The sequence below is a fragment of the Anomalospiza imberbis genome, chromosome Z (assembly GCF_031753505.1).
Source record: "Anomalospiza imberbis isolate Cuckoo-Finch-1a 21T00152 chromosome Z, ASM3175350v1, whole genome shotgun sequence".
NCBI lineage: Eukaryota > Metazoa > Chordata > Aves > Passeriformes > Viduidae > Anomalospiza > Anomalospiza imberbis.
This window is the reverse complement of record NC_089721.1, coordinates 71,046,382-71,071,145: the sequence shown is the minus strand read 5'-3', so window position 1 is coordinate 71,071,145 and position 24,764 is coordinate 71,046,382. Positions and strand designations below refer to the sequence as shown.

Below are 24,764 nucleotides of genomic sequence, written 5' to 3'. Positions count from 1 at the left end.
TAATAGAATTCCAATAATAAGAAAAATAAAATAAGTTTTGTATTAATTGCTCAGTAACCAGCACTGTACCATGCATGATTTACACAGCACGAGGTATTTAGTATGCATGTGGATCAGCACCCAAAATAATAAATGCTAGTAGCACATGGCTTTAGAAAAAGTTAAAAAATACTAAATTTAAAAGAACAGAATATATTATTCTCTCAATATAGTACAAAGTTGTGAAGTCAAGCTTGCTGCCATAAGATGTGGAGAGTAGGATTTTTAGAATTTAAAAAAAGAATAAGGCATAAAAACATTTTCTCTGTGAAAATGATGTCATTTTTCACAAATCTTTTCCTCTCATTTTGAAAATGTTCATGTCAAAGGTAGAGGCCTTGAATAGTCATCATTCGTTCAAAAATAAGCTTTTCCTCATAGTCTAACATACTATTTCTGAAATTTTTGGCAAGCAAACATTTTAATAAAAGAGGAACTATAACCATATAGGAAACTGATGAAAATTAAAGTAGCATAGAAATAACATCATTTTTAGGCCTGGAAACAGGTGCTGAGAACTGATTTTAAAAACAGAAGCTCAAAAACTGCCCACCTTTTCCTCTTTATATCTGCCTTTCCTTTCCTCCCCCATCCAGACAGACATTAAAAAGGGATGAACGCTAACCATTAAAATGAGCAAATCAGGGTATCTGTGACTTCTCCTCAGGTATTTAAACCATTGTTTTCAGCCAAATTCCAGATTTTCCTTTCTTGCTCATAATCGGCATTTGGGACTTATGTAAGCTGGAATCTCTGAAATTTTGGAGTTCTTTCTGTGTTGCAAATACTATATAAAACTGTAAAACAAGTAAAAATAGAGAACAACAATTCCATAAAAAGGACTGAAACTGAAACTTATTTTACTTGTATGATATTGAGTAAAAACCTTCTATTCTGCCACTTCCAGAATCTTAACTACCAAATGAAAGAAAAAGTTAAAGCATTTATTAGGATATTTTCAACTGCTTTCATACATATGCATAATGTAATTGGTTTCCTGCTAGTTTGATTGTAGTAATTTATCTTGTACACTACGAAAATAAAAATAGCTCCTGGGGAGCTTAAATTGTCTGCCAATGAAGATTATATGGGAGCAAAAGTCTATTATCTGCCAATGCTGGAGAAATTAATGCTTAAACAAGGTTAGTATATCTAAATACATTAGATCACCTAAAATTTTGCCACTCATGATATTTTATCATTGTAAAAGACCAGTGGTCAATGATCTATCAAAGAACCAAAACCAGAAAGTATAATTTATTTGGCTAGAAAGATTTCTGGGGGAAAAAAATAAAAGTAATTTTCGAAAAACATTGACTGTCTTTCTGTATCACAACTCAGTGTTGAGTAGATGTCAAGCTGTACTTCTGATTTTTATTTCTTTTTAGAGTAGCAAGAGTTTCTCCCGCATTTCCTTCTGGATTTGGGGAATTCCTTACACTGAAGCTCCAGTAGGCATTAGTCCCCAAGGTATAACAGGATTTGTCTCACAGTAATACCACTGTGTATCTATCCAGTGAATTTAATAAGGATTCTCTCTGCTGACAACTCAAACAGTCAAGTCTTTGACTGTCAAGAAATCCCCCTCAGAGCTGTGACTCATTCACAGACAAACTGGAGGTTTTCGTTATCACTGGCTAAACCAACACAAAGTATCTGCTTGACCGGGTGTTTTTCACCCACTAGAAAATTCACCAATTTCTTTGGTACCTGATTGTTGATTCAGAGAGATTGTATTTTCTACCTCAAGGCACTGTGGTTTTTTCCTTCTCTTTTTTGGGGGGGCAAAGGGGTGACAGTTACCTCTAGAAAGAGTAATTTGAGGATCATTCCTGCAGATTCAGTTTTCCATGGGTTTTCTATGGGTTTCATCTCATCATCAAATTATTTGAGTACAGGATCTCCCATTGTTTAATGAATTTCAAGACATATGGAATAGAGACAGTCCTACCCTTCTAGATAGTACAAATTAATTTATGATTAATTTATTAAAATTTCTCATCCTTTGTGAAGGATGCTCTGAACAGAACTGTAGATACTCTTGGTACCTGATTATTAAACATGAAATAATTTCAATCACTTGGTGCTCTCTTGCACCCCATTTTCAATCAAACTCATACAAACCCCTGTTGCTGCTTAACGCTTTCACTGGTTTTATTCAGTGAAAAGGTTAGGAATAAAGCCCCATATTCTCACAGAATCCAGAAGAACTTTGCCATTTATTTGGCTCTGAGCAGAGAGAGTGATGCAATTCACAGATTGGGTGATTAGAGTACTTATTGGAAGGGCAGAGAGGTTCTTATTGTAGTGACTTTTCAGTCTTTCATTCAATATGAATTGGCTTCAAATGACAAAATTATACTTTAAAATGCCTTTTATCTTGAATGTTCTCCAGGCAAATGGGCATCAGGGTTCAAATCAGCACAAACAGAACAGGGTAGTGAACAAATTTCTATTTGAGTGTCAGTCATTACAATACTGTTAAAAAGCACTGACCTGCTTTAGCTTCATCATTTGGCAAATTTTTCTCAGAATTTATTTCAGCTGCTTCGCTTTCATTAAAGATTTGTGAAAATAAACACTTTGTCTTGGTCTGAAAGGAAACAAGAGAGCTGTGATCATAATTCTTCCCCCCTAAAACCTTCAGTGGTAGCAGCAAGGGGTGGATTCTGCTGACTTTGTGTCTGTGCAATCAAGGACAAGCGTTCTTGTTTTTGTTGTTTCCTTGATTTAACTCAGCTTGCATTGCTATTGTCAGAAATACATTTAACACCAGTGATATTCACTTGTTACTGGCTCATTTTGGTTAAAAAGTTCAAATATTACTCAAACTTTTAAGGTCTCTTTTTAAGGTTTGATCCAGGCAAAGACCTCCCTGAACTTCTGCAGGAGGAACACCTACTAGCACTTGACTGCAGCCCCTTCCCAATTTCATTTTTCCCTGTTCTCACAGTCCCCTGAGGTGAGCTATCTCTCTGGTGAAATCACCATATCCATATCCATATCCATATCAATATTCATATCCATATCCATGCACATCAGCCTGGATAACCTAGCACACAGCCACACTTCATGCTGCTCACCTCATCCCTCAGCCCAGCTGAATTCTCTGCTGCCAATGTGACCAGTGGCATTTTTAACCAAATTATCCCATTATTCAATAAAAGCCTGAGAGGATTCTGTGTAATCTGGGAGGAATATCTGCAGTGACTCAAAAACTTGAATTATTAACTTCACCATTTTAACATCACAGACCTTGGTCTGCACCAAAGGGTCTTTGTGAAACAAAGTAATTAAGCAGCATCTTCCCACTTTTAATGGAGATGAATAATGAGTTTCTAACAAGAATGGATGATACCTCTCATTTCTGATTAGAATGAGTATCCCTAGGGAGGGATAGCCATCCTAGACTGGTGTATGAAAGAAACCAATCTAGGCCAGATATAAAGGTTAACCTTCACCTCTTTAAAAAGCTGAGGAGGAAAAAAGAAAATAAGAAAAGAAAGGAAAAAGGAGCACCAAAGTGCAGAAAGCATATTTTCTCATCATTTCATTGGACTTGAAAGGGGTGCTTAGTCATGGAGTAAACAACTTCCTTCAGCAAGCACATAAATCTGACCTGTACATCCCTTACTGCTCTGGGAAAGAATAAATTTCTGTCCTGGCCTTCAGGTCTTCGTGTGCTGTGTACTATGCCTGAAGGGTTCCTTCATTGTCACATTCTTAAAACTTTATTTGAGTATTTTCAATACATTCCTCTTCTGGTCACTCTAAAACTTTATTATGTATAACTAAAGCTGACTTTTTAAAAATCTGCACTATTGAAAAATAACTTATACAAAATTAAATCCTACCATCAGTCTTTAAATTTATTTCCTTAAGTAAGGGTTTTCCTTTTTATGCCTTTTCTATTTTTAAACAAGTAAAATACATATAAATTGAAAAGTTGAGCATGTGAACAAGTGTACTTAGCATACCATAACTTACTGCATTCTTCTAATTACTCTTCAATCTTTAACTAATTTCCTACATCTAACTTTAACTACTGTTAGGGGGGAAAAGTATTTTCCTATAATTAAAATACAAATTTCACCCAAACTAAACTTTGGCAGAGAACAAATCTGGTAACCTCAAAAATGAAATAGACAATTAAGAAAAAATTCTTAAGCAATCAATAGTCCTAGGCCATTTGGTAGCCAACAAATATTGCAAAGTGTTAAATTTCAGATTGGTGAATTGAGAAAAAAGTACATGAGCATGTTTTAATTTTTGATAACTAGAATTTTTCCAAGAAAATAAACCTTCCTGATGAGCCTTAAATGACATCTAGCTGGCATTACCCAGTGCACAATTTTTTTTTGACTTTTTATAAACAAAATCAATATATTTAATTTAAAAAATAACAATTGCATACTTGTCTTGCAGGTTGGAATGTTGGACAATATGGAAAACCCTCATCTTGTAAATCCTGGTGACTTGGGAAAACCCAAGATTGCACATATTGTGCAATCTTCTGCAAAACCACAGGAAAACTCTCTACACAGACCTAAGCTACCACCTTCTGTGAAAAACAAACAAACAAACAAACAAACAAAACTCGAGAGCAACAAACCAGACTGAAACAAAGCAAGAAACTTCCCTGGTACCTGGAATAAATTTACACTCATGTGCATTTCCCACATCTCTACAGACGTTGATAGCAGACAAGTTTCCTCTGTAAATAACCTATGCTAGCAGAGAAAGAATAAACAAGGCATAATTCTTTGGCAGATAAAAGAATCATCAAGAACAGAATCTGTTTTGCAATCCTCATCTTGTAAAGTACTTATGTATTGGTGCTTTAGAAGAACCTGGAGAAATAAAGAGCCATCATTTGTGGCACTTTATCTTCTTTCCATTTCCTGGTACCAGGAGTTTGTGGGTATTTATGTTTCATCTGCATGGAACTCCATTGCACAGCTAATGTAATCTGCACTAATAACTACACCCTGGAATTACTGCTATGGTAATGTCTTTCCACAAACCCTGTTGTACTACCACCTAATAAAGCACTGCCTGTAAAGAAAACATCTATGACTGCCCCGTTTTTGATTTCTGGATTTTGTGTGAAACTCAAAGACACTGTGGCACAGTGAAAAATTCCCTGGCTGCACATCTGAGCTCCTCCCTGAGGTGGCCAGAGCATCCCTCCCTCCTGCACAGCTGCACCAGGAGTGCTGCTCCTGGGTGCCACTGGAGACCAAGCTGTGATGCCACCCAGAGGTGCTCCAGCCTCATTAAACACAGGTGCCCTTCCATGAGCAATTCCACCAGTCTCAAGATGAAGGAACTTGGAGAGATGCTGATTTTTTTTATAAAAACATATCCAGATGGCACAAATATGTAATTCTGTTTAAATATGTTTAAATATTTCCGTGTGATTTTGTCTAAACATATCGCTCTTAGACATGAAAGGAGAGGGGTTTAGAAAAGCATAATCTTTTAAAGATGTTTATTTCTAAAAGTACTGTGAAGTATACATCTCTTGGGCAATAGACTTGCTTGTAATAGAGTAGAAATCAGTTAAAAACACACTGAGTCACATTTCTGTACATGGGCTATCCTCTAGCTATAGGCAAAACACTACAAACATATGTTGTATCTACTGCACATCATCAGACTGCTGATGTTACAGTTTTTACTGTGTTTTTTAAGTGTGGTATTTAAAAGCAGCAGATGTATATCTGAAGATTCCTTTCAAAGAATGATGACAGCTATGGAACATACTTGGCAGATTTATATACCTCTGATTTTTATAGGTTTACTCTTAAATGTTCAGGAAATACATAGGACAGAATTGCTCAAATACCAGGCTGTGCTCCCAGCAAAAAAATCTTAAGTTTTAGCTTCACATGTGGGTTGTTTGGGCAAAGAAGCACACTCTGTGCCATAACAGAACAGGTTATTTTGATTGCAGACAGTACAAGACAGTCCTGTGTACTCAGGACTTTTCACACATTCCCACAAGGCATCCAGTGTTAGAATTAACATCTCAGTTATAAAAAGCACAACTACATCGGGAGTTCTTTATAGAAAAAAAGAACAAAGAAGAGTGCTCACAGCTTGCATAACACATTTAAAAAGGAGTGAATATTGCGGCTCTTGGAGTCAACATGGAAATGGAATAGGGTCTGGGGGTTCTGCAATAAGGAAAATGGAAGAAATGGGTGACTGCATGTGGGAATGTTTATTTATCTATATGGATGCACAGGGAATGCTTTATTTACAATCCTTTTGCAGGCAGGGACCATTTTCTATCCATTCTCCATCCCTTTCTCATTCATAACCCAAAATGAGAAATGCTGATTTCTGCTGACCTTTGGCCAGGGGGGTTAAAGGGGGATGTACCCAAATATGCACCTAGACACCGTCTGGATCAATTGTACCCATCATCCCAACTCAAATTGCTGCTTGGAAGAGCAGCAAATTAGGAAGGAGAAGGTTTGCAAATGCCTACCTAAATTTTGTGAGCCATGCATAGTTCTACTCCATATATTTTAACTAGAAATGATTATGTGAAATTCAAAGTTCCTGAAAAAAAACATGTTTAATTTCCTTTTGTTCCTTACTTCCATTGCAATCAGCACAAAACAACAGATACTCTAGGACTAAGCCATTTAACAAAGAATCATGAAATACATATAAAGGTCAGGCATTTCTTTTCCAGGTACAGACTGTGTCCAAACTGTGATATGTCAGCAAATGTCCTGACAGTTGCCTAAATGAAACACATGGCTGTGTTTGAGAAGACATGGCTCTTATTTGAGAAGCTTTCTGTTAAATTTTCAAACACATCAATGGGTTTTGGCCTGAACCTTGTAAATTCAGAACCTGTTGTTCACCTAAGGCAGCTAAAAGAATCCAAAAAACTCCCAAAAGAGTTACTATTTGTTCCTGAAGTCACTTGATCACACATGTCTCTGCTAAGATATAAATAGCGACTAAGGCACTACGCAACTCAGAGCTGTGCGTCAGGTTGATCAATATTACTATTATTATTACTATTATCATTAATAATAATAATAACCTGGTCATTCTTTATGATCCATTCACACCCACACAAATGCACAGGCTGTCTCTTAGGGGGGAAAAAAAAAGAATAAAGGAAAAAACAAAAAAGGATGAAGGGAAGGGAAGTTCCAGGAAGAGAATGGGGAAGGGAATGGGGAAGGGAATGGAATGAGAGAAAGGGGAAGGCAGAAAGGTGAGGGGGGAAGGGGATAGGGAGAAGGAGAAGGAAAAAAGGAGAAAAAGGAAAAGGAGAAGGAAAAAAGGAGAAGGGGAAAAGGAGAAGGAAAAAAGGAAAAGGAAAAAGGAAAAGGAAAAGGAGAAGGAAAAGGAGAAGGAGAAGAAAAGGAAAAAAGGAAAAGGAAAAGGAAAAGGAAAAGGAAAAGGAAAAGGAAAAGGAAAAGGAAAAGGAAAAGGAAAAGGAAAAGGAAAAGGAGTCCATATAAAAAAAGCTGTTCCTAAGGGAAAACATAGTTATTAAACATTGAAGGAGTTTTGCCACAAATATGCAAGTTCTTACTTCTTATACTGTATGTATTTATTACACAGAGTAACTTACTAACACTAGGATTTATGGGAAATACTTCACAATTTAGAATTCATTCTGGATGTTTCAAATTCTGGATGTCTCTGATGAGATAAGCCTTTTTAAAAGCCTTACTGTATGTGTGTGACTGCTCAGGATTTCCTGAAATTCCAGCTGCAAAACTGCAACTCTCTCCACTCTTCAAGAGACACTACCAGGAGCACTGCATCTGTATTACTTAAAATGTTATTTCTCCAACAGAACAGAAGCTGAGTAAAATACATTTATCAAAATTGGTAGCTATTTGGTTTCAAAAAACCCTACCAGTTAATGTTGCTGTGATGTATTGATTTTCTCCTTAGTTTTTAATGAGGGCATGTAGAGCAGTAGAGCTTGGGTTTATGGCTGCAAAAGACAGAAAAATATTCTAATTGGGTAAAAATATAGACTTATACACTGTCAAAATATGATTTCCACTTAGCTCCACTGTTCACTTACATAACCTCAGCAAATTAAGACAAACTTCATACCTCTGCAGTGGAGGAAGCTTTGAAGCAACAACTGTATTAAAAAAAAAAAAAAAAAAAAAAAAAAAAAAAAAAATTAAACAAACCACAACTGAATAAGTAAAAGACTGGAAGTAGATAATAAGGTACCTGCTCTGCAATTAGCACTGATGCAGGGGTCTTAATGAATGCCTATGGAGGTCCTAAGTTTAAAATATTTTTATAAATATTTTAATTATTAAATATTATTAATTGTAATGCATTTTAAAAAGGCTTTAATAAGTTAAGAAATAATGCCTCTTGTTATACACACATCATATTTTCCAGAGGAACTTTGGATAAGCCCAGAATGAACAGAAATTCAGGGACAATGGTGTATTTAAAGGTCAAACTCCCACTGTGTTTAGTGCCCAAGTCACACTAAATTCCTGACAGAGGCACTTCAGTCTCACATATCTTTTCTGAACATACCAAGCTTTTGTAATTGAGCAGGTCCCACCTATTAAAAACATCTGGCAGGTGAATATTTTAAGCCTCTAAGTGAAGGCTTTCAACCACACAAGTATTTTTTCATTCTGGTTTACCCTTTCTATTCTTCTCTTATTTGTCATTTTTATCTTAGTTTCCCTTCCAACCATCTCCTCCACTCATTTATTCACTGAATGGCTCATCAGTCATATTCCTTTTCAACCTTCATTTCAAAACCTCTTTCACCTCAGGAATACTATAACTGGGATAAAACAACATTTACACATTGCATTTGAGCTCTTGTACAACCTGAAATTATTATGAACTTACGCCTATAGAAGAAAAAAGTCCCGTAGGGCTAGCGAGCAGTGGAATAGTCACTATTCCTAGCCTTATTTGTCTTAAAAACAAACAAAAATTTTCTGCATTTATGCTCTTTCTAGTAGATTCTTTTTTTTAAAAAGTCAAAAAAAAAAAAAAAAAAAGAGGGAAAAAAAAAATCAGTATTTACATAGAAGTGAGACATTTGGTAGCTAAATACTGGGAAATAAAAGACAAATATAAAAGCTCAAATCCAGTCCCCAGGGTAACTAGTAGAGAAGATATTCCGGGAATTGAGAGACTCCGGAAATTTCTTAGAGAAATTTAATTTAATAAACCCTGTAAATTGCAAAAGACACTAAGCAGAATATTCTAAAGGCCCACAGAGAATCTTCCAAGAATTCATAAGAGAAATAATATGCATTAACCAAGGTGAAGATTTAAAGAGCTGTGCATAAGAGAAGCACCTCAGTGCCCGGAAGTGAGCATAACATTCACTATAAAATTAATTAAAGACCTGTCTCTTTGGTACCTTATTGTACTACTAAGATCTTGCTCCTTAGGAGCAAGACACCACAGAAGATGCTGCACCTCTGTGAGACTCCTGACATTGGTATGACAGGAAGAAACTAATTTAAGCCAAAGACAATTTGCTGCCAGGATTCACAAAGAACATTTTAGCAATATCCTTCTCAAATCCAGATGGAAAAAAGGGAACAAGAAAAGAAAAAAAACGAGACACTGCTTTAATGAAAGGTAGAGTTCAATATTAGCAAGTGACAGACAGGTGAGTTTGATAAAATTAATAGCATGAAACTGAATTTCTTTTTAAGCAGACATTTTGTTAAATTGTGATATTGCTAATGATAAACTCAGCACTGCTACCTTTCCTCAATTACTAAATTTTGTTTATAGGGCACTTGCAGTGGTAAAAAAAAAAATCGCTGAAAGAGAGGAAGATAGGGGAAAGATATGGAGACAGAAAACACCCAGGGAGAAATTTGAATGAGTTAGATTTTGGTAATAATTCATTAAAAATCTAATATATGCCCCCCTTGTACTTATGAAGGGCAATTTAGATTTACACAAATATTAACAATGTACTTTGTTTATATTAGTGCACATGTGTATACAATGCAACAATAAGTAAGTATCACAGTATACCAGGATGGTTTGGGCTGAGAGGGACCCTAAAGCCCATCCAGTTCCCATCCCAACACTTCCACCATCCCAGGTTGCTCCAAGCCTCATCCAACCTGGCCTGGGACACTGCCAGGGATCCAGGGGCAGCCCCAGCTGCTCTGGGCACCCTGTGCCAGGGCCTGCCCACCCTGCCAGGGAACAATTCCTTCCCAATATCAAAATCCCTTCTCTCTAAGTTCAAAGCCATATATATGAAAACATACATATATATCTATGTGTCAAAGTGATAAAAAAAATTATTGCTCAAATGTATAGAAAAGCAGAAGTCGTCACATTATAAGATTTCCCATGGCTTTAAGATGCATATGGATTTACTTGAGGTATACATATATTCAGAAAGAAGGAAATTCAGTCTCAAAGTTGTTCTTTCCATCCTAAAATAAAAAAGGTTTATTTGCTTCTACATTTTACATCCAAAATGCTCTTGCAGAAGTAAATACAGAGCTTTTGAGTTTATAGGGAATTTGCATTGCATATATAATAATCAAATTTGCAATTTCCTAAGAACTGGATTTAATAACTACTAGAATTTCCTCATCACTGTGCTCACAAGTCCACCTTGTGCATGGATAGGAACAAGTGCTGGTACATTAATCTTGTTCTCACCCACAGACCCGAAGGCAAGGGTTAAACCAGCCATCAGACTTATTGTGGCTTGACTTCTCCCCTGATATTCTTCTTTTTACTGGGATAAAGGGGAGGGGGGAAAAAGGAGGGGGGAAAATCATTATAAACATGTCTGTGAAGAATAAAGGAAGGGAGGCAACCTCTCAGAAATCTTCCTTCCTACTTTATACTTACAGCTGAAGATGGTACATAAAGCATGCATTAAATCCTACTGTGGCTCACTCAAATGAGGTAACACTGTGGAAAATGCAATTTTCACTCCAAAATCGCCAGGTTATATTAATATAACTGAGAGATAAAGCACAGTGAATGATTTAGTAATATTCTCAAAATCTATCAGCTAAGATTTAAAAATTATCCATTTGACAAAACTTCACCATCCAGAAAAGATGTCCAAAGACAAATCATCTCCTCATAAGGGTAAGCAGTAAAATATAAAACACAACTACAGACCTTTCCATGAAAATGCATACAAATCCTTACATTTTCTCTGTAGACATGGCAGGTTTCAGTTTCTGAGGGAAAATATCTGACAGATGTTCAGGGGGGTTTCAGGAGTAGACCAAGCTGCTGAATGAGAACCACTGAACCCCAGAAAGACACAGACTGATTTTTTCTTTCTCAGCTAATAAGCAGTACAGATTTTAAAAGGATATGATGTTTACTACTCAAAATTTAAATTATCGCCTGCTTTTCCACATCCCAAACTCACTGCAGAATGAAATGCTCCTACCAGCCAAATACATATTCTATAGATACCCATTAGGAATATCAGGCAAAACTGGCAGAAACCCTCTTTTGAGCTGATCGTGATCACATTTCTTCTGTCAGCATGTTTAAGTTATTTGCTGTCCCTGAACATATTCACTTAGTTCCAGAGATTAAGAAATTCTCAGTAAACAATTTTGCCCCTGGAGTGGATTAGCAGGACATATTTGCTATCTGTCATCAAAGCCATTTGATATCATTCTCTCATTAGGAGCCATGGCAACAGCACACAGAGAAAAATGATGTTTTGAGGGAAGGCTCAGGCCTCAAAAGAGATGAGATGTTCCCAGCGCAGAAGCTGCTCTCCCAGTGCTTTCCCATGCCCAAGGAAGTATAATTCCCTCCAAAATTTGCCATGAAGCTTCAGGTCTTTCAAGGCTTTCCCACCTAAAAAGGGATCACTTACCTTATTGATAGACTTGGTTTCCTACAAATCTATAAATATTCATTGAAATCTATAAATCATTCATTGCCCACTTGCAAAGATACAGATCATTCCAAAGGCAGGGATTTTGGTGAGTGTTGCCCATTGCAGACTATGGGTTATCCAAAAGCACTTCACAGATGATATAAAAAAGCCAAAGTATATAGAAAATTTTATTTAATGTATTAGCTGTTTTGAAAGCCCATTAAGCAGCAGTGAGTGGCCTCACTCACTGAGGAATAATGCTGTTGGGAAAGTCTGTATAGAGGAAGATTAATAATGAAAAAAAGAAAGATTCAAAAAAAAAAAAAAAAAAAAAACTACTTTTCAGTGTGTCTCATATGGATTTCTCTGCTCACTTTGTCCAAACCAAAACATTGGAGGTGCTACAGCTAAAGTTGGATATATTTGTTACTAAACATGCAAGTCTGGTACTACCAGCATTTGATCTGCCAGTATGACTTCTTCAGGAAAAGAGAAAATAATCTCATCCTGGTCCAAACTTGGAGAAATCTGAACTCAAAACAGTTCCATGCAAGAGCAGCTAAGCAGGTCAGAACCAAAGCAAGGAAAACCCATTTGCATCCCTTCTCTTTACCCAGCTCAGACTTCCTCAGGATCAAGTGAAATAGCAAAACACCCACCAAACACTTCACATCGTTTTTGTATCAATCCATGAAACATTACTGGGTTAAATTTGGTCATCATCATCTTACAGCAGATTAGACAGAGCTTAAACATGGTTCTAGCAAGAGAGAGGATGAAAATAAGCCCTAAGTACACAATTACCCCTTGCAGGAACTACAAAAATCCAAGCAAAAATTTGACTGTCTCAAAGTATCTGGGGGAAAAAAAAATGTTTGTCTGATGATGAAGCCAAGCTGCCTCTTTCTCCTTTAAGTATTTTGTGTTGCCTTGCTCAAGGACAGGAGTGTTCATTTTGAATAAAGAAGTGGAGAGTTTTATTTTCTCAGTCCCAAGTTATTAGCTGCCACCATGGTGATGAAGCTGTTGCAACTACTGTGGCTTCTCTTACTAAATAGTGAAGTAAAATCCTATTTCAGTAACACAAAAACTGTATTTAAAGGAATGGTTCTTTATCATGGGTGTATTTATCAGAGCAGAGACTAAAAGTGCTATGCATTTTCAGGTCTAAGCATCAAGTCATTCATTTTCACTTTTTCTTCTAAAAACAAAAAGAAGAAGAGCACAGTTGAAAGGAAAACTCATCGCAAGTGACGTGAATGTGAAGTTTCTGGATTATATACATCCATTTTTATTGCTGATCCTACTCTTTAATAACCATCCCTTTGTACACTGAACTCATCCACTGTCCATCACAAAAATAAACAAATTCACACGATACAGCAAACAACACTAAAGTTCCTTTATGACAGATTAAGTGCTATACTTCTTTCAAAACGTGGCTTGTTAAAGCACTAATTATCTGAATTTGTCATTCAAAAGAAATAATGAAAATTAGTCCAGGGTACTCAAATGATTGGACCTCAGGACTTCAGAAGTGTATTTTAGGTTTCAAGGATAAAAAAAAATACCACATGCATGCATTTTTCAACTGTCTCTTTCCAATTCATTTTTTCTGCAAGGACAGGCATCTGTTCTGTCAAAAAACATGGAGAATTTAAACACATACCACCCACCCTCCCTGCAAGAAAAATGCAGAAAGGCTAGGAAACTTCCCTTCACAAGCTTCAGAGCTTCAGATTAAAAATCAACACACAACAGCTACAGGGAGCATTTCTGTTTCCACCTTCCATAACTCTGATCTCTCCTGCCATCACCGGGCCAACCTATAAGAGGAACAGCACTCAGCCCATTAATTCACTTTCAGTTGAGGTTATTTCCTTTACCCCAGGAAAAAAATAAAACCACACAAGGTAAAATTGAAAGTCACAGACCATTCACTGTCAAAACCCATGCACTTAACAACCTCAGTTCATCATGAGGCCAGCTAATTAGAAATGCTTCATGGAGACATCAATAGTTTTAGCCTGATCTCTGAAGATTTTTTTGGTTTTGGTTTGTTGGTTGTTTTTCAGTTTGGCTAGCTGTTTGAAAATATAATCAACAGGCTGAACAGAATTTCAGCTAAGATATATGCTTTAATTATAGGAACTTCAAACAAGTTGCCAACTTGGCTTATCTGACAAAAACCTTTTCCAAATTGATTTAGAATATTCTGCCATCACCTCGTTAGTAGTACAGTTAAAATGCATTACTTGGGTCAAAAGAAGCACATGTATTCAAAGACTCCCACAGAAACCCAAAGAAAAACCATTTCAGTTAATGTAATTAATACCTCAAGAGTTCTAGCAAATTGCCTGATACACAAAGGCGGTAAGTAGCAAAATGTTGGCAAGAGAATAATCCTGGGAGAAAGTGTTTTTCTTTGCTCTTACTCATTCTCTTTACTTTTCCTAACAATAGGTAAGCTTCTAATCTTAGGTATTCTTCTAGGGAGAAAGAAACTCTTTCCTTCCATATTTCATTCTTTCTGGTCATGAGTTTGAGAATTGCTTCATGATTCTGAATGTTTACAGTTTTAAGTGTCTACATTGAAAGATATTAATGGAACTAGATAAGACAATTATATTTGAGTATTCAAGAAACAAAGGCACAAAATCATCAGTTTTCATACTGTGCCTAGAATTACTTCAGTTGTTTGACTTACAGTTTGAAATTTTGATAAAAATTCTAAAGAAGCAAAAGTAGAAGTCTATAACTGATTCAGAGCACAATAACAAAAAAAACCCAGCAGGGTTTTAAAGTCATTTCAGACTTTCCAGTCAATCTCAGGAACACTGATGCATCCGTGGTTCAAACCTTGATATTTCCTATGAGATAATATACAGACGTACAATTTTCTGGAGTGTAATTGCATAAAGCATTTCTTAAAGAGTAATAAAAGAATTTCAGGTTATCTATCAAAGGAAATCTAGTGAAAAATAAAATGCATTTGGTTGAAAATGAGGAGATTCTGTCAAATTAGGCACCACTGCCCTCTTCAGTCAGGCAGACATCAATTTCATACACTTGTTCAGAGGACTTTGCCTGATAAATCCCCACCAAAATCCCAACAAGTATGAACTTTACTTTAGGGAACACTTCTCTCCTAATACCAGGATACGATGCAGCATTTCATTAACCTAATGAAAATAGATATTTTGCTGTAATGTTTGATTTTACACATGCTTAGATGCATGTGCTTTATGAAGGCAGGGTACATTTCTTTACATCCTTAAGATATATATACATATATATATATGTATGTATGTATATGTATATATGTATACATCTATGCATATATGTATATATGTATATATGGATTTGAGAAATATGTTGTTTTTTTGAGAGAAAACTGCATCACAAAGAGAACAAGTAATTAATGGTTTTCATTCACTTCATACCTGACAGGACTACTAAGCAATCACATACCTTCAAAGCAGGACTTCAGTAAATTTACAACTGGAAAATTAACATAAAATCTTACCTGTATTTTTAAAAAATAAAAAATAAAACAACACCTCGGCATATCTTTCACAATACTCCCTGATTAGGATGTGATAATGCAAGATTAACACTGGAAATTTTTTCTTAAGGTGAAAACATACACTTTGAAAGCAAAACATCTGAGATCTGAGAGTTTTCAGGTACACTGGGATGAAAAGGTAGCACTGAAACTATCAGAAACTGTCAAGAGATTCTTAGTTCAATACTTTTTTAATCATACCACTCAAGAATTGAACCTGAAATTAAGAGAGGTAATCTTTCAACGCATGGCAGCATGAGAACACTAGGCAAAACATTCCTTTTAACCAATGGAAAGAAAAGTCATTTTACTTCTCTGAGCTTCAATTTATTTGCTTTTTTCTTGTTAAAAAAATGGGGACAGGCTGTAGTTTGTTTTTCATGTCTCCACTTTCAAACACGGTGAAAATTTACAAAATCATAGAATATCCTGAGCTGGATGGGAGCCACAAAAATCACTGAAGTCCCACTCCAGCCATTCAGGTAGTATCTAAAAACATGTCATGCCAAGCAGTGACTTCTACATAAGACCCTGAGCAAACTTGAAAGAAATCATTAGAGAAAAAAAAAAATTGCACAGCAGTTTATCTCCAGACTTTAGAAAGTATGCCACATCTAGGATCAAAAATGAGCTGTCCTGTAGCCTGCTGAGGCAGTTTAAGTGCCAGCTTTTTATTTAGTCTTCATCACAGCTGCATCTGTATTTAATAGATTTTAAATCTGTATCTCTCTAGCTTATTTATCTCCCTTTCTCCCTATCTCCTTCCCAGTAACTTATTCCATAGTTCCAACTCCACACTCACTGCTGTCTCTACTTTCTCTCCCACTTTTACATCATTTTTAGGTGTAAAATATGGGGAGCACAAGGAAAAACACCAAACAGAATGTGATACCAAGAGAGCCAACACAGCATCAACACAAGATGGTAAAAATAAAAAAATGTTATCCTTTAATGGTTCATTGGAATACCCAGTTGTGATTCCTAAGGCAGAAGAAGGTCAACAGCATGAGAAAGTAAAATACATCTAACGTGGATAATTTTAAACTGTAAAAGGACATTATGTGCATTTGTACTCCCCTGCACACACCTATCTACATCTTCAAGCAAGCCTTCTTTCTATTTTGGGTACTGGTACAAACTTGTGATGGGCTTTTGCATGATACAAAGATCTTCGTAAAAAAGAAAAAAAAAAAGAACACCAAACCTATATTGAATTTTTTTTTAAAAAATAGAAGCGGTAACACCTGCAAACTTTTGACTTTGCGATCCATCATGCTATACCCAGCAGGAAAAAATACTAAGTAAGCACACCTCCAGGAGAAGTTTTCAAACAACTTTACAACCCTGAAACCATACAAAAGTCTGAAGCTTAAACATTTTGTAATTAATTTTTTGGAGAGACAGCACATGAGAAAAGCTTTTTTTTGACATTATTCCATCTGTAATATAATTTTAGAAAACAGCAATAAAGTCAGAATTGAGAATGTGAGAGAAAACAGTGAACTGTGCTCTTGACCACCAGGTTTTACCTGGATCAATAGAGTGGATCCAGTTGGAATTTCAAACAATGTATCTGTTTTCCTTCTCCACTAAAACTAAGTGCATAGAAGATATTGCTCATATTTACTTGGGAATGCACAGGGCTGCAAAAGACCACAGGAAACAACTGAGAGGCCCAGACCAATGAATAATCACCATCATCATCATCATCATCATCATGGATAATAATTCATTCCTAAAGTCAGTCTTCTTAAAATCAGCTGGAAAATGAAGATGAGGACCTAATAAAAGCTTTCACTCTTTCAAAATTGACTTTAGATATCAACATTTCAGAACTGATAAACAGAATTATAGAATTCTTGTGGTTTTAATAAAACTATTTGATTTTGGCTTCAGACCAAATTTTCAAAGCAGTCAAGAGTATAATTGATTCAAAGAGATGATTAGAGAATTTTATACATAGAAAAATGGAATCCCAGAATGGTTTGGTTTGGGAGGGACCTTAAAGCCCATCCAGTGCCACCCCAGCCATGGCAGGGACACCTCCCATTATGCCAGGGGCAGCCCCAGCTGCTCTGGGCACCCTGTGCCAGGGCCTGCCCACCCTGCCAGGGAACAATTCCTGATTGCCAATGTCCCATCCAGCCCTGCCCTGTGGCAGTGGGAGCCGTTCCCTGTGTCCTGTCCCTCCAGCCCTTGTCCCCAGTCCCTCTCCATCTTTCCTGCAGCCCCTTCAGGCCCTGGAAGGGTCTCTGAGCTCTCCCTGGAGCCTTCTCCAGGAACACTCTGAGGTCTCCCAGTCTAAGTCCAGTAAGAGCAGAGGACCTCCAGCCCTCAGAGCATGCCTGTGGATTCCTATGGCCTGGCTCCAGCATCTCCATGTCCTCTGTATGTTGGGACTCCAGGGCAACACTGCCAGTGGGGTCTCACAAAAGAAGAGCAGAGGGGGAGAACCACATCCCCCATCTTTCTACTCTCACTGATTGCAGCCCAGCACATGATTCTTGTCCAGGCAATGTCTGAAATTAGCCAGAAAAAAGAACTGGATGCTTTTCTGAAAGCCTATTTTCATCCTTTATCTCAAAATATCCTTTTCACCTATCCTCATCATTCAGTTTTACAGATTTCTATTATCATCTAAAGTCCCACTCACTCTGTGATCAATAACTGTTTTTCTAGCACTAAAATGGAAAGCAAGTTTCTTTCTGTACTACAAGAGCACACAAATACCAACATAGCTACATACCTGTGATCAGGAATGACAACAGCTTTTCCTCATTGTCTAGAGATAAAAATAGATGCACACACACACTTTATGAGAAAATCCTCTTTTCTTAATATTTCTTTGTATCTTCCCTTTTAATTATATTTTCCTTTCAAAATAGATATCACAACAAAGACCCCATAGTTTTTATTTATGTTAATCACTAAAAACATAACTAATAGGGTGACATTCAAGTGTCACCTGAGTGACAAGTGTCTCTGAGAATGTGTTTATGAAAAGCCAGAAGCAGTGTTAGAAATTCCAGGTTTTTTAGCAGCTACCAAGTGACAAAAACAGTGACTTGGAAAGCACTCCACAGAGAAATAAAAACACCTACTGCACTAACAGGAGGGGTAGGAGTCAGGAGGCAAGAGAAAGGTACTCATGATACACTAGGGAGAATTAATGTTGTTTTAAAAGACACGACAGTCCTGCACTGCAACTTCTGACCCTGTATGCTTTCTGGAAACTGGGCAGAAGCAGCACAGGTTAACAGCAGCTCTTAACAAATGCTGCCTGCAGAATTCCGACCTCATCACACATTTGGAAGAAAAAACTTTGACCCAAAAGATCAGTGTGACATTCCAAGCAGAAAATCTGTTCATAGTGATCACCCAAACTCTACAGGTACCTTTCAATTCACCTTTCTGTTTCTTGCTGGCAGCATCAGATGTAGCATTGCAGTGATACAAAGAACTGACAATCCTTCCTTTCAGGAGAACAAAAGAGAACAAAAGAAAAACCAGACAAGCACTTACCTCTATGTCCTTGAAAATACAAAATGTGAAGCCAGGGAAAGATTATAGTGAAGAGGAATGCATTTGTTCAGGAGGGAAACTATAGAAATGTGAAAACTTGTTAACAGCTGCATCAGAAAATTCTGCCTGGCATACACTTAAAACAAAGGCAACATTTGGTGAATGGGTCAGCCCAGGTTTGTCTGTAGGAAGAGAAAGACAGTGTTTGATATCTGGCTTCTCAGAGGGTTCATTCATTCTTTTAACTAAGAAAAAAGTAACCAGGGAAGCTGAAAGTTGGCAGGATGGGGTTAAAGAGATGCCTATGGCTCTCTGATATTGTGGTCTGGCACTACTCCCAACACAGTATCAAGGTAAATATAAACCATATTTTTTTGCTCGGATCACTGCAAAATATCAGTGTTGGAGGTCAGTTCCATCTTGCTCCTGACCATGTTTTGCAGAAATCTGCTGCAATATTCAGCTGAGAGTTCCAACTTTCTGTCCAGCTACAAAGCCCCACAGCTGTGCCAGAGGCTGTTACTGATACAGATCCATTGGTACAACCTTATTGAAGTACAGGTTGGGTTCTTCAACTTCCCCCAGCTCACTTCCAGTTGCAAAGATGTGTCTTAGAATTAGGAGATACTGCCACTGATGGGAAGGGATAATCTGAATTACAAAAGGACCTCAACCATGCTCTGTTTAGAAAGGGATAGAGCAGGACACCAAAAGGGGCAGTGTAAGTTAAAGTCATGCCTGGTACAAATGTGAGGCAGCACACAAGTCAGCTCAGACTGCTGCTAAATTCAGGTTCCACTTACTTTACAAGAAAATCTCCCAGCACTGAAAGGTTTAAGAGTACATGACTTACCTGAAAATATGGACATGATCCATTGCCTTCATGAAATGTCTGCATATATTTGATCACACACAAGCAGACCATCTGTACATCACATAAAGAGCTGAGTTAGAGAATGAGCAGGAAACTTTCCTGAGCCTCCTGCACATCTGTCATCTCAGAAACCCACAGGCAGAAAAATGCACAGCAACAGAGTTATAGACTGCTGCTTTTAAGTTGTGCTACAGCCAAAAGAAGTAGTAAAGTAAAAGTTCTATTTAGCATTTCTGACATCATCAGTAAGAACACCAAATGAATTAACTCACCAAAAGCTGACTGAATGCAGCTGGGCCACAGCCAGTGACTGCAAGTGTGGAATTCTTACTGCACCACTACACTGTGGTGGTGTAGTAAGAATTCACCTACAAATCTGTGAGCATCTCAGACTTTAAATGAACAAAACCAGCCTTCATATGAACTGGTTTAGATTCATCAGTCCACCCCTCCAACACAGATGAGAACCCCGGTTTAAAAAGTGTTATTCTTGCTCCCTAAAAATGTATCCACACTTTTTTACTCTCCACTGTCTTAGAGCCAGAACGAGAAAACAAAATCAGGGAAAGATGCACATGTGCTGTAGCTGGAAGGTGCACTGTTGGAATCTTGGATACTGAGAATTTTAAACTTCCTGTGCTGAAAAGCACAGACCCACAAGAGAACACTGCATTTGACCTGAGGCTGTGAAGAAGGTTTCCAAAATTGATTAACAGCACTGGGATTATGGGTGTGTAGTTGGTTTCAAGTGTATAACATCACAGGGTGGAAAACTTAGACTTTGAGGTTTTAGAATATAGAAATAAATATGAAGCAAGATGGACATTTTAGGGAGGAGGCAGGTTGTTCTTCTTTACCTTCTTCTTCCTTCTTCTTCATGGGTTTGTGTGGTATTTTGTAATTGGACAGAAAAGTCCACAGTGAGGGCTTAGAGGGATCATTTATTGGGTTAAAAGGGAAAATAATTTAGGTGTCATTTCTTGGTTGGATAATTTAGCCTTAAAAGACCTTGTAACAAGAGATAGTTAGCCATTTTGTGCCTGGCTAATGAAGGACTGCAGAACTCACAGTTGTGAGGCTGTAGCATAGATAAGAAACAATAAACACCTGAGCTGAACACGAACTGTCATCTCAAGTGCCTTTAATCCCAACCTCAACAGAGGCAGAAAAAACAAGCAGAGAACCCACAGTGCACCTACAGCTGGTACAGCCATTTCCATAAATAAATCTGGATATTTCCTTTTGCTCCACTGTAAAATTATTTATGCTTTTGTTTACAATCAATAAGCCTAAAAAACAAAAATATGAAGGTGTTTTAAGATCCAGAGCTGAATAGCACTACCTTATTTCAATTTGTCACTATGCAGAAGTAAAAAAGCTATCTCCTAATGAAAGGATGGCTTATTAGCTCAAGCACTACACCTGGCTAATAAACATAATTCTGAGACCAAATTAGTGTCTTCACAGAGCTCTCCTTGGTCCCATGAAGACACAAACACTTGGCTGAGGCTCACTCAAGAACAGATAAAATGCCCCACTACATAACTGAGAACTGAGGAAAATCTGATTTTAAGATCTCAAGTAACCAACGGGTACTTTCCAGTGAGTTAGTTGTGTTTAACTTGTTTATATTTTTTCTTCCACTTGCTTTTCTCTCAAGCAAATACTGTACACTGCAAAAGCCCAGGGACCAATGGCAAGCTCTTCCACAAACCTGGCAGGAACACAGTCCTGCAAGGGGTGAGATAAGAAATCACAGCATCCTGAAAAGGATTCTGAGTTTTAAAGCCAGTCAGGAGGGACAAAGAAATGAGTCACTGCTTCATAAATCACAGAATAGAGGAAGACAAATGGAAGAAGTCTTAGAGACCTCCTAAGGCACCTCCTTGCCCCACAGCAGGGAAAATGAATTCTCATACAAAACTTTGTTAACATGCTCCTAAAACCTTTTACAGTTGTTAAAACAGAGGGCCTGCAATTAGATGGCACCCTAAGTGATCTCTCTTTAGAGATCTTGTTAATTCCCAAGCAGTGACAAAACAAAAGGTTACAAGAGGCTTCAGATAAGAAAAAAAAAGACTGTAATGCAATGAAACCAGCACAATTTTAATTTTCTTGGTTTTTTTTTTTTTTCTTTTAAATAATTACCAAATTTTATTTTTCTTTTATAATTTTTGGGACACCCTGAGTCGGGATGTCTACTCAAACTACAGCAACCATGGATGTCAAGAACTGAGAAGTATCCAGGTGATTTATGTCTAATGATTGATTTGGTGTTTTAGGAATCTGAATCTTTATTGTGAATGAAAATGTTAGATCCTTGCTTAAATGTTCCAAACCAAACTCTCTGTGTCTTTGCAGAGCTCCACATCAATTTAGTTCAGATCTTGTCTGCAGTGGAAATCTTCTTGCTTTTAATACTCAGACTCTTTAGGAATAACAGCAGAAACAATTCCCTGCATGCCAGAGAATTATCCTGTTTGCCTCCCTTCCTCCAGTGCTGCCCAAGATCATCCTCAATAGTGTGGCAGCATGGAATAGAACCAATCCCATCTTCTGCTCCCAAGTAAATTCTCCAGAAAGGAAGGAGAAAGACAGCAAACACCTTCATAGAAATGAATCTGTGCAAGACATAGATGCTCTGTGCACATGAGTGGAGAAGAAATAAACTATATTCTTACTGTTGTTGTTTTGGTTTTTGTTATTGTTGTTATGTTTAGGACAAGGATTAACTAATTTTTTTAGGCTGACAGAGAACATATTCCTGAAAAAAAACTAAAGCTGGGGCCAGGGTGGGAAATGTCTCCAGATAATTGCAATTGTCCCATTTGTGATATTCCCCCTCTCTGAGAATCACTGCCGCTAACAGAGACAGACTTCTGTGATTCCATGCATGACTTATACTGATGGCAAGGAAGCATTCTCTGCAAAGCAGCATTCACTTATTTCCCAGCAATCTCATTTAAGCTCCATAACACGTGCATCCACATCTCCCCTTTGCAGGGGGGAAAGCATGAAATATTGAGACTGGTTTCCAAACCCATTAAACCCATTGCTTTTCCTTCCTCCCTTCCTTTTCTCCCAGTGTAGCTGATGAAAGAGCATCATTCCTGGCCATGTCTCACTCAGCAAAGCGTTAAAATTGTAAAGTCAACCTTCTCCTATCATGAAACAAAATATAATGCAGATGCCATGCAACCAACTAATCTTACCTACATGATGCTGCCCAAGCAGACACCACCAGTCACACACCATGGAACACATTTCCAGAGCATTGCCTGAGCTGTTTAGTATCGCTGTCACTTCCTCAGGCACCCAGGTAAGCGAACAGGCATCACCCGAAATCACACCACTGAAAGGATCAGAAATTAAACTGATGAACAATCCTACTGGCTGCCTGTCCCACTGATAGGGGATCAAGGATTCCACCTCAAATCTTTATCCTCTGTAATATGTAAAATATATTTTTAATGTTAGTTTACTTTTCTTAATTTCTTTGGCTATTAACATTATGGCAATAAATCGTGCTTGCTGACAGGAAGTTACCAATTGAAATTAAGGAAATTAATCTGCAAGTAATATTGGAAATCCAAGGAATCACCTCTAAAATTAGGTCCTAGAGACCTCTCAGAAAATTAGTGTTTGGGATAAGATCTTCCTGGCAAAAATCCCATCATTCCTCATCACAAAAGGGTCCAGGACTTGCAGTTTATTGTCTCCAACATTTGCTGATAGGATTACTTGACATAAAAAAAATAAAAAAAAAAAAAAGGAGAGTAATTAATAGTTATCTCTACACTTGCAATCAATTTTCATCTCTTAATCTGCCAAAATTCCCTTGGTGTCAGAAAAATCCTCTGAAGGTTCAGAGTCCTAAACTAAGGGATAACCAGAAATTTGCCCTGCATATATTGAATGAGTTATCAGATTTCTGGGCACATTTTGCAGACAACCTGATAACATTTCTTTCCTCACTTGAAAAAACAAAACAAAACAACAAAAAAAAAAATAACCCACAAAAAAAGCCTAGCAAACCAAACAAAACCTTTGCTACATTTGTGAAGCCTCCAAGACCCCATTCAGATTGCAGAGTACACAGATCTCACTGCCAATATTTATTTTTGCAAATAAATTAGTGAAATTCTTAATGACTTTGCAGATCATCTATGCCTTTACTCCAGTTTATGCACAAGCATGGTTTTAATAAGTTTATAACAATGGAAAATTTTATACTTAGTGCCAAATGTAAGAATGTCAGTAGCACACACTCTTGAGAAAGCAAACATCCATAAGGATATGGCAGAACATGTGAATGCTTCTTCATGCCAGTAATTTTTGTCACATCTTTAAAAACAGATTATTTGTGTCATGGGGCAATTACATTTTGTACTAACAGTTTTGATGTCTTCCCTCCAGCTGAAATAATCTGTCTTTTTTCTATTTTCTCATTTTTCTTGCCTTCCTCAAGAAAAGCTTCCTTTTCATGCTGTGCCGGATCTCATTTTCTAGTCTTTTGTTTATTTTTTAATTCATTCAAAGCCAGTCCAATGTATATTATCAATGTCATGCTAAGACAGCAAAGTTGGTCTACAAAACATAAAGACATAAACATGATGTTGAAAATATTTAAACCATAAATAACAGCTTTAAAAATGTGTAAAGCAAAAAAGAGCATCATTTCAATAAATTAGCAAAAAAGGAGACATTACAATTATAAAATTGAAAAGCTTAATTTATTTAACACAAATCAGCCAAACCAGCTGGAGACATTATTTACAAGATCCTCAAGTGTCCAGCATCTTTCTTTGACATCTAGTTTCACAGAACATAAATCTACATTTAAAGAAAGGTAAAAAGAACGGCAATAATTATTTGTTATCTTTTTCCTC

General features: G+C 37.1%; 1 long non-coding RNA gene across 3 annotated transcripts in view; it reads right to left on the bottom strand.

Moving 5' to 3' along the window:
• Window positions 1-295: 295 nt before the first annotated feature.
• Window positions 296-24,764, bottom strand: part of LOC137464881 (uncharacterized) — a 37,310-nt gene continuing 12,841 nt past the window's right edge. The window contains exons 1-7 of one of the 3 annotated variants that reach the window (XR_010994462.1): window positions 24,270-24,405; window positions 19,855-19,926; window positions 19,002-19,183; window positions 11,221-11,362; window positions 4,454-4,600; window positions 2,536-2,632; window positions 296-836 (exon numbers count right to left, since the gene is read on the bottom strand). This is a non-coding gene — a long non-coding RNA (uncharacterized lncRNA). Of the gene's footprint in view, window positions 837-2,535; window positions 2,633-4,453; window positions 4,601-11,220; window positions 11,363-19,001; window positions 19,184-19,854; window positions 19,927-24,269; window positions 24,406-24,764 lie in introns of those variants that run through there. The other 2 variants (XR_010994464.1, XR_010994463.1) reach the window with 2 other exon arrangements.